A 10,618-nucleotide genomic window follows, 5' to 3' on the forward strand; every position below is an offset into this window, starting at 1 on the left:
ACAACAACAATAAAAACAAACCACCCAGTAGAAAAATGGGCAAAATACTTTTAAACTGAGGTTAGAAAAAAGGAATAACCACAAATTCATTTTGAGACTTACGAAATCCCAATGTTAAAACTTTATAAAGACAACATGAAGCCATGCACAGTGGCTCACGCCTGTAATCCCATCCCAACACTTTGGGAGGCCAAGGTGGCAGGATCAATTGAGCTCAGTTTTTAAGGCCACAGTGAGCTATAATCATGCCACTTTACTCCAGCCTGGGTGACAGAGTGAAACCCTGTGTCCAAAACAAAACAAAACCCACAAAAACAAAAAGACAGTGTAAGAGAAAAAAAAATTATAGCTCTCATTTATCAACATAGATAAAGTTTTTAGTTTTTTCAAGAGATGGAGTCTTGCTCTGCCACCCAGGATGGAGTACAGTGGCGTGGTCATAGCTCACTGCAGCCTCAAATTCATGGGCTCAAACAATCCTCCTTCCTCAGCCTCACAAAGTGCTGGCCAGGCTTAAGCTACCATGCCCGGTCTAGCATTTAGATCTTTAATTCACTTTAAATTTATTTTATGTGTAATTAATATAGGAATCTACTTTTTTCATATGTATATAATCATTATTTTGTTAATTCCCACAAAAGAGAAAACTTAACAGGTCAGTAAACAAAATTCTTAACATCATTCAAGACCACTGTCATTGTACCAACTCTAGAATGTGCCATTCACAAAGACTAAACTGTGAACAGTGCCTCCTAGAGTTGTGTGGTGTCTACACCGTGTTATTGGTGGCCTTGTAAAAATCTAAAGGAAACTATGGAATATAACTTCATCAAATTGGCCGAAATTAAATTTTCAACAAATGAAATGTTGGTGAGGATGTGAGACATCTAGAATTGTCGTAAATGGCTGCTGTGTATGTAAACTGGTACCATCACTTTGGTAAAAAGTTTGACACTGTATCTAGTGAAGTTGAAGGTGCCTGTAATCCATGGCTTAGCGAGTTTCACTTCTAGGTATATATTCCAGAAATATCCCTACATGTGTATAAGAGACATGTAGAAGAATGATCACTGCAACCTTGTTTGAACAAAAAATTGGAAACCAACTAAATGTCCACCACAGGAGAATGGAGAGAGATGTGGTATATTTATACAAAGGAATACTGTATAGCAGTTGAAATAACTACAGCCACGTGTCAACATAAATAAATCTCCAAAACAGTACTGATAATGAAAAAAGCAAGAGGCAGAAGTATATTCAGCATAATCCATTTCTATAAAGTTTAAAAATTTGCAAAACAATTATATTTATTGCTTATAGATATAAACTTAGGTAATAAAAGTATAAACCATGCAAGGGAATGAAACATCAACTTCGGGATGGTGGTTCCCTAATGCAGGGAGGGAAATGGGATCAGGAAAGGGTAAATATGGGGTTTCAAACACTAGTCATGTTTTCTCCAAAAAGTAAAAACCTGATGTAAAGATAGCAAAATGTTTACTGTTGGGTGGTGGGTGTGTCTTTTTTTTTTTTTTTAAAGACACAGGGTCTCACTATATTGCCCTGGCTGGTCTTGAATTCCTGGGCTCAAATGACCCTTGCACCTTGGCGTCCTGAGTAACTTGGATTACAGGCACATATCACCATGCCCAGCTTCTTTTTACTTTTATGTTTGAAATATTTCATAACTTTTGTTTTAAGTTACATCAGTGAGAATAGAAATTGGGTCCTTCTCAAAGGACAGCATGTGGCTGCCTCCATTTCTCACTTCCTCTTCCCTCCTCAGCTCAAGATAGGCAAGCTTCTACCCCTCCACTTCTCTGCCCCAGAGTTTGCTAGGCTTACCAAAATAACCTTGTCCCCCCACCCACCCTGTGGATACTAGCCACCACACCCAGCTAATTTTCATAATTTTTTTTGTAGCAATGGGGTGTCACTATGTTGCCCAGGCTGGTCTCAAACTCTGGCCTCAAGGGATCCTCCCCAGCACCTGACCACCTTTTTTTTTTTTTTTTTTGGCACCAATCTTCTTTGCCTCTCTTTAATATATTCTATACTTTACATTACTGTCTCCTGGAAGCTCCTAATTGTCTTTCTCCTGATTTTCCTCTGGTCTCTCAGTCACTCTCGTTTCTATGCTTTTCTACCTGCTCCTGAAGTCTCCATTTCCCCAGGGTTCCCTCCTCACCAGTGTCCCGTCTTCTCCATCTGCACATTCTCTGTAGATGACTTCATCTAACCCATGTCTTTGATGACTCCAACATTTTTATCTCAGTCCCATCTCTCTCCTGAGCACTAAACCAGTCCCTCTAAATGCCCACTCTAGGCCCTTATCCTGCCAAAATCTTAACCTCTGAAACTGGGTACATCTCTGCCTGCATCTCCTGGCCCCCCACAAATCCAGCTCCTCTTCCTGGTCTCCTTTCACATCCATGGCAAACGTTCCATTCTGTCACCAACAGGATAACCTGGGAGTCATCCTCAACCACTCCCTCTTCCGCTCCCTGCGTTCGCCTCGCCCTCTGCCTGTTTCTGAAGTCAGTCCCTCCCTGTGGTTCCTCAAGCCCCTGTTGCCTGGGCCTCATCATTTCTCTTGAAGTTTCTACAGTAATCCCCTAACTATGGTTTCCTCACCACCATCCCTGCTCCTGCAGTCTGTTCTTGCTACAGCAAAGAGTTATCTTTCTAAAATATAACTTCATCTTAGCACCCATCTCTCAAAATCCCTGAAGTGCAGAGTGGTCAGGATAAAACTGTTCTCCTTTGCAAGGCACTCAGTCCTCCCTGCTGTGACCTTCAGCCTCATCCCCAGCGTCCCCCATACTCCACTAGCGCAGCCATGCTGTGCTGTCACCTCTAGCCTTTATGATGTTTCTCCACGGCAAATACCCTTCCCTCTAAACTGTCCCCACATGGACCCCCAGTTCTTCTTGCTTGCTGTCCACTAACATTTCCCCTTCACCAGTTCTTTGCTAAGAACGCTGCACCCTTCTCCCAGGTTGGGTATGAGACCTTTGTCACAGTCATCCTCACACTGCGCTCTTCCATTGCAAAGTCACTTGCCCATCGTCCTTTAGTCAGGAGCAACACGAGGACTCTCCCTTATCCTTGTACCCCAGGTGCAGAGCAAAATGCCTGGCACATTGATGGCATCCAGGAGGTGTATGACTGCTCTTACCTAGAACCGAGAGCCTGCTTAACAAGCACCGACACGTCTTACTTTTGCAGCAGCAGCTGAAACACACTGGCCACGAAGAGGTCTTAAGGCAGGCTTGTGCAATCCCAAAGGTGGCCAGAGGATCTCTTTCAAGGAGAATTTGGAGGGAGGCAATATAAATGTTCTTATTCTCAAAAGACTTATTCTTCATTAAACAGAAAAAAGGAAAGCCTTAAAATTTACAACTTGATTCCCTTTTTCATCTTTATTTCTTATGGTTTGGATATTTGTCCCTGCCCAAATCTCATGTTGAATTGTAATCCTAAATGCTGGAGGTGAGGCCTTGTGGGAGGCGTTGGATCACGGGGCAGATCCCTCATGACTTGGTACTGTCTTTGTGATCGTTCTCACAATATCCGGTCATTCCAAGGTATGTGGCACCTCCCTCCACTCTCTCTCTTGCTCCTGCTTTCACCATGTGAGATGCCTGCTCCCACTTTACCTTCCATTATGAGTAAAGCTTCCTGAGGCCTCCCCAGAGGCAGATGCTAGCACTGTTTCCTCTACAGCCTGCAGAACTGTGAGCCAATTAAACGTCTTTTCTTTTTTTTCTTTTTTTTGAGATAGATCTCACTCTGTCACCCAGGCTGAAGTGACTGGCGAGATCTCGGCTCACTGCAACCTCCACCTCCCAGGATCAAGTGATTCTCCTGCCTCAGCCTCCCAAGTAGCTGGGATTACACGTGTCCACCACCACGCCTGGCTAATTTTTTTTGTATTTTTAGTAGAGATGGGGTTTCACTATGTTGGTCAGGCTGGTCTTGAACTCCTGACCTCAAGGATCCACTGGCCTTGGGCTCTCAAAGTGCTGGGATTACAGGTGTAAGCCACCTTGCCCAGCCAAATGTCCTTTCCTATAAATTACCCAGTCTCAGCTATTTCTTTTTGGCAATGCAAGAATGGCCTAACATACCTAAAACCAATCCTGGTGGCTGACACTGAGGAAGCAAAGCCACAGTTAGGTAGGAGGATCCACATACACCTCTGTGATCAACAGCTTTGCTCCTTCACCTGGAGCTGTTGCTTCCCGATGTGGGATGGAGGGGTGCAGACAAACACATGTACAGACACCTGGTGTGCAGCATGACACTCTACAAACATCTGCCCAATAAGCTTGTCCTGAGGACAGTCACGTTTATTAGCAAAAGCTCTGGAAATTGGGACTAGCAAACTGGAAGGAGTCACTTAGAAGCTGGCAGACAGACGACCTTGGCTGGAGTTTCCTAAGTGCTAGTCACTGCATGTGTGGTAGACACTCCTCCTATACCTATCACAACCCCATTGCCAAGTGGGCAGAGCCGCCCTCATTTCAAAGGTGAGGACACTGACACTTTGAGAATGAAGTTACCTACCCAACATCACACAACTAGCACATCCTGGTGCCAAAATTCACGCTTTGGTCTAATGCCCAAACCCATCTTCACCTGCTAGTCCAGACAGTGAGAATTAAAGCCCTTTGTTTGACTGTGGTCCACAGACATGTATATAAATGCCTAATTTTCTTGCGTCTGAAAAAAATTTTTAAGATCTAGCAACAATCAGCTAGAACAACAACAACAACAAAATGGTTCCAGTTCATTCCACCTGCCTTAAGTTTCCTACTCCTGAAAAGACTGGGTTTGTGACCATTGTACTATAGTCTACACACTATCATTTATTTATTTTTGAGACAGAGTCTCGCCTTGTCGCTCAGCTTGGAGTGAAGTGGTGCAATCTTGGCTCAATGCAACCTCCGCCTCCTGGGTTCAAATGATTCTCCTGTCCCAGCCTCCTGAGTAGCTGGGATTACAGGTGCGTGCCACCTCGCCCAGCTAGTTTTAATATGTTTTATTTTTTGGAGAGAGAGTCTCTCTCTGTCATCTAGGCTGGAGTGCAGTGGCGCGATCTCGGCTCACTGCAACCTCTGCCTTCCAGGTTCAAGAGATTCCCGTGCCTCAGTCTCCTGAGTAGCTAGGATTATAGGTATGCACCACCACACCCAGCTTTTTGTATTTTTAGTAGAGCCGGGTTTTCGCCATGTTAGCCAGGCTGGTCTGGAACTCCTAACTGCAGGTAATCCACCCATCTCAGCCTCCCAAAGTGCTGGAATTATAGGCGTGAGCCACTATGCTGGCCTAGTTTTTATTTTATTTTGAAAGAGTTTCGCTTTTGTTGCCTAGACTGGAGTGCAATGGTATGATCTTGGCTCACTGCCACCTCTTCCTCCCAGGTTCAAGAGATTCTCCTGCCAGAGCCTCCCGAGCAGCTGGGATTACAGGCGCCTGCCACCACGCCCAGCTCATTTTTATATTTTTAAAAGAGGTGGGGTTTCACCATGTTGGCCAGGCTGGTCTTGAACTCCTGACTTTTAAGTGATCTGCCTACCTTGGCCTCCCAAAGTGCTGGGATTACAGGTGTGAGCCACCGTGCTTGGCCCACTTATTTTAGAAAATAATTCCCTCAAAGTATATGCAAGCAAAACACTAAGCCATGTGGGCCCTTGTTGTTTGGGCTGCTATAACAAAACACCACAGACTGAATAGTAAATAAACAATCTAGCTTTATTTCTTACCATTCTGGAGGCCGGGAAGTCCAAGATCAAGGTGTGATTTGTGTCTAGTGAGAGCCCAATTCCTGGTTTACAGACAGCCATCTTCTCATTGTGTCCTCACATGGCGGAAGAGGTAGGGAATTTCTGGAGTCTCTTTGATAAAGACACTAATCCCATTCATGAGCGCTCTGCATTTTTTTGTTTTGTTTTGTTTTTTTGAGACGGAGTTTTGCTCTTGTCACCCAGGCTGGAGTGCAATGGCGCAATCTCAGGTCAGTGCAACCTCCTTCTCCTGGGTTCAAACAGTTCTCCTGCCTCAGCCTCCAGAGTAGCTGGGATTACAGGCGCCTGCCACCATGCCCAGCTAATTTTTGTATTTTTAGTAGAGATGGGGTTTCACCGTGTTGGCCAGGCTGGTCTCAAACTCCTGACCTCAGGTGATCCACCCACCTTGGCCTCCCAAAATGCTACGATTACAGGCATGAGCCACCATGCCTGGCTGGGCTCTGCTCTTAAGACCTAATCACCTCCCAAAGACCCCACCTCTAATACCATAATTTTGGGAGTTACGATTTCAACATAGGAATCTGCGGGGGACACAAACATTCAGACCATAGCAGCTCTTATCTTTCATGAAGGAGGCACAGAGCCAGGCTGCACCACCTACCTGCTTTAGCACAGGTGAGTGAGCACTGTCATCGGGGCTGGTTTAAACTGCACTTGCCACTCCATCACCCCAAGGCTGCCTTCTCCCACTGTCAGCTGGCTTCACAGCCCAGCAGTTACTGACATGTTAGTAAAGAAGGACATTCATAGTGGTACTTGGTAAGTTGAAAAACAAAAGTACAGCATGAAAATGCCAGCTGAAAAGGCATTCACTGGAGGTCAAAACAGTTCACAGGAGGCAGCAATAAACAGGGAAGTTCATGAAACTCTGGGTTAGGGGATGCAGGTCCTAAAACTTACATTAAGAAAAGCTCTTTGCTTTCAATTAACAAAATCGAATTCAGAGCAAACGGGTGAACTGGACTGAGCGTGCCTCCACTGTTGGGTAAAGCTTAGTAATACTGCCCACAGTATCATTTCCCAGAGCTTTCTTGAGAGGTTGCACAGAAAGGTCTTGTTGTTGAACTGAAGAAAGATGCTGGGAATGGGCTCTGTGATCCTGCTCTGTTGTCAGGTTGGTTTCACCCGCAAGGGGCCCACCGTACCTCCCCGTGGAGACACTGCTTAGTTTCAATGTGCTTTTCATTCTCTTGGCTGCCTGAGCAAATGGCCATCACTGTTTCCATTGTGAGCTCTTCCCCTTCGGGAGCTGAGCCCAAAGTACAGGGAACATGTGCTGGAGACCAACATTTGGCAGCCTGGGTCCCACTTGGAGTGACTTTCTGCCACTCCCTTTCCTCCCACAGAGACATTTTCCTGCATCTGGTCACTGAAAAGCAGTGCTGGACAGGCTTGTTCTAAAAGCTGATTCCTAACCCTACTGGCTCATAGGAATGAGGGGCAAAACATCCATACCCAAATTCAGAGCCCAGGTTAGTAGATTGAGACAAAAGTTATTTTCAGGCCGGCATGGTGGCTCATGCCTCTAATCCCAGCACTCTGGCAAGCAGAGGCGGGAGGATCACCTGAGGGCGAGAGTTCGAGACCAGCCTGACCTTCATGGAGAAGCCCCATCTCTACTAAAAATACAAAATTAGCCAGGCATGGTGGCACATGCCTGCAATCCTGGCTACTCAGGAGGCTGAGGCAGGAGAATCGCTTGAACCCGGGAGGTGGAGGTTGCGGTAAGCCCAGATTGTGCCGTTGTACTCTAGCCTGGGCAACAAGAATGAAACTCTGTCTAAAAAAAAAAAAAAAAGAGTTATTTCCATCCCTCCTTTGTTACCAACATGACTGAGGCCATATGTAGTCACAGCATCAGTGGGCAGTTTCCTAGAGAAAATTTTTCTTTGTATTATCTATCCAATTAATAATTTTTATGAGAATCCTACCTAACAGTTGAAAAACACTGAGCATCCTAAATGCGACGATCTAATTTTGTAGGACAGATGAGAAGTTATAAGCAGAGGTTAAATACTTGCCCCACATCCACATAGAAGTTAGTGGCAGAACTGGTACTAGGACACAACTGCTTGAGTATCTCGGTCCAGTTTTATTCTACTACACCAAGTAATAAGGACCATGTGTTTGTTTTTTTGCATTTTAGAATTGAGGTATAATTATGTAAAGTACACGAACATTAACGTGTAGACTTAATGTGGACAAATGTTTACACCAATATAATCAACGCTCCAATCAAAACACAGGATGTTTCCATCCTCCAGAGGCTTCTTTCTACTCGACTGCCTGCTCCCCACCCCCCACCACATCAGGCAGTCACCACTCATAATATTTGTCCCTTTTGATTCATTTTGGGTCCCCAGTTTTAAGAAATAAAAATTGAATTCAAACACCTTGCCTGAAGCCCTTAAGTCTTTACAGAATTTTCCTACCACTTTTGGACCACAGGTACAAAGATTTGTTTTGGATTCATCTGGATGGTGTTACAGCAAGTCAGTCTCAGCCCCAATACAGACACGTTTAGGTTGAAAAGGATTCAAGTTTATAGGACGTGAAGGTCAACAATTCTTCAATATGGGGTATTAAAAAAAACTACTCTTTCTGGAAAATAAATATGCTTTGTCTAAAATATCTGTCTCCTTGGCTGTTTCTGTATCTAACCATTCCTTCAGGATAACTGCCTATGGGAAGAGCTGCTCGAGCTCTGGAAAGTAAGCACTTATATACTAAGTATTTTTCCAGTTGGAAGCTGTCTCCTGGTTTCAATAGCTTTTCTGTTGCGGTGGGATCCATTTTAACAGCTCCTCTGGCTTTCCCAGACACCATCTCAGGAGGCAGTGGCAGTTGAAAAGATAACACTGTCCTAAGCCATTTAACTAGCCAGGAAGGGACCTGGGTTTTAGGAGCTGGAAAATTTTGGCTAAGGCTTGCTCAGAACACTGTCTTAAATCCAAAAAGTCTTGCCAAGGCCCAGGTGGAGGCAGCTTTCCCCCAGCCACAGACACTACCAAATCAGACAGGGCTTGCATTTCTTCCGACCAGAGGCACTGGCAGCCAGGGTCGGTCATTATCTCCATAGCAGCCTCGTTTCCCCAGACAGTGAGCTCATGCTTGGCGCTGATCAACTCCATAAAACAAGGCATTTAACCCTATGCAGAAATGACTACATGAAATCTATACACATAATTATTTAAATCAAGCCAAGTTTTGAAAATTATTAAGAAAATACAAATTATGCAACACAGTTGTAACACTAGAACCCACTTATGGACACAGAACAAACAGCAAGGCTCGAAGTGTAAACCTCCCTGAAAGAGCCAAATTCCACAAGACAGTAATTCTGTGGAATTAAGCTGCCTAAAGCAGCTTGTGAGATTCCTCTTCCCTATACAACATCGCCTCTATGTGTTTTCTGGTGTTAATGCAGTTTAAAGTAGAGAAACCTTTTTCCATTAATTTTTATTTCATTTAAAAAATTTATTTAAAAAATAGGCATATATTAACATGGTTCAAAATTTTTAAAGGATATAAAGTTAAAAGTCTCCCTCCCACTCCTTGGACCCTGGCCATCCTTTGTCCTGTTTGATGATTGGTTTCTTGTAAGTCGATTCATAGATACTTTAGTATATACAAGCTAAACAGTTACCTATCTTTCATGCTTTTTTTTTCCAGCCTCCCAAGTAGCTGGGATTACAAGCATGCGCCACTATGCCCAGCTAATTTTGTATTTTTAGTAGAGACGAGGTTTCTCCATGTTGGTCAGGCTGGTCTTGAACTCCCAACCTCAGGTGATCCACCTGCCTTGGCCTCCCAAAGTGCTGGGATTATAGGCATGAGCCACTGCACTCGGCCTCTTTCATGCTTTTTTAATAGAAATGCCATGTTGTAATGGTGTTCTGTGCTTTGCTTTCTTTGGATTCACTGTATTTAGAAACAGAACTTAGAAGATATATTTAAATCAAGCAAATTATATGTTTATTTAATCTTTGACCAAACAATCCCACTTCCAAGACTATCCAAAAGATACAGTGGCAAAAATACAAATTGTCGCATATATGATATGCCAACAACTAATAAAAATGGCTACTGTTAGAGGGAAGGAAAAAACCAGGCAGGAGACAAGGATGAAAGACATCTGAATGTACCTTTCTTCAAAGAAAACTAGTTCTAGCCAGGCGTGGTGGCTCATACCTGTAATCCTAGCACTCTGGGAGGCCAAGATGGGAGGATCGTTTGAGGCCAGGAATTAAAGACCAACCTGGCCAACACAGTGAGACCCCATCTCTATTTTTTTAAAAAACAAAAACAAACTAGTTTCAACTTTGGAATCATAAAAACATTTTACGTAATTTTTAAGGCATCCCTAAAAACTGAAAGTAAAGTAAAATTATGTACAGATTTGGAGCAATAACTAGAGAGGAACTATTTCAAATGACTTTAAAACACAATTGTTAGAAGCAGGGTTTCTTAACGTCAGCATGACAGACGTTTTAAGCCAGATAATTCCTTGCGGGGAGTGGGGGTGGGGACAGGGCAGTTGTCCTGTGCATCATGCGATGTTAGCAGCATCCAAGGCTCAATGAGCTTCTATAATTGGCAACACCTGGCACATACTGCCATACATCATTGCTGGGAGGATTAAGTGCTGTCTGTGTGACACCACTGGGAGAGTGTTTTAAAATATAGGTTTTAGGTGGCCTGACATGGTAGCTCATGCCTCTAATCCCAGCACTGTGGGAGGCCAAGGTGGGAAGATCATTTGAGCTCAAGCATTTGAAACTAGCCTGGGCAACAGAGCAAGACAC

This window comes from Chlorocebus sabaeus, chromosome 5 (assembly GCF_047675955.1).
Source record: "Chlorocebus sabaeus isolate Y175 chromosome 5, mChlSab1.0.hap1, whole genome shotgun sequence".
In the NCBI taxonomy this organism is placed as follows: domain Eukaryota; kingdom Metazoa; phylum Chordata; class Mammalia; order Primates; family Cercopithecidae; genus Chlorocebus; species Chlorocebus sabaeus.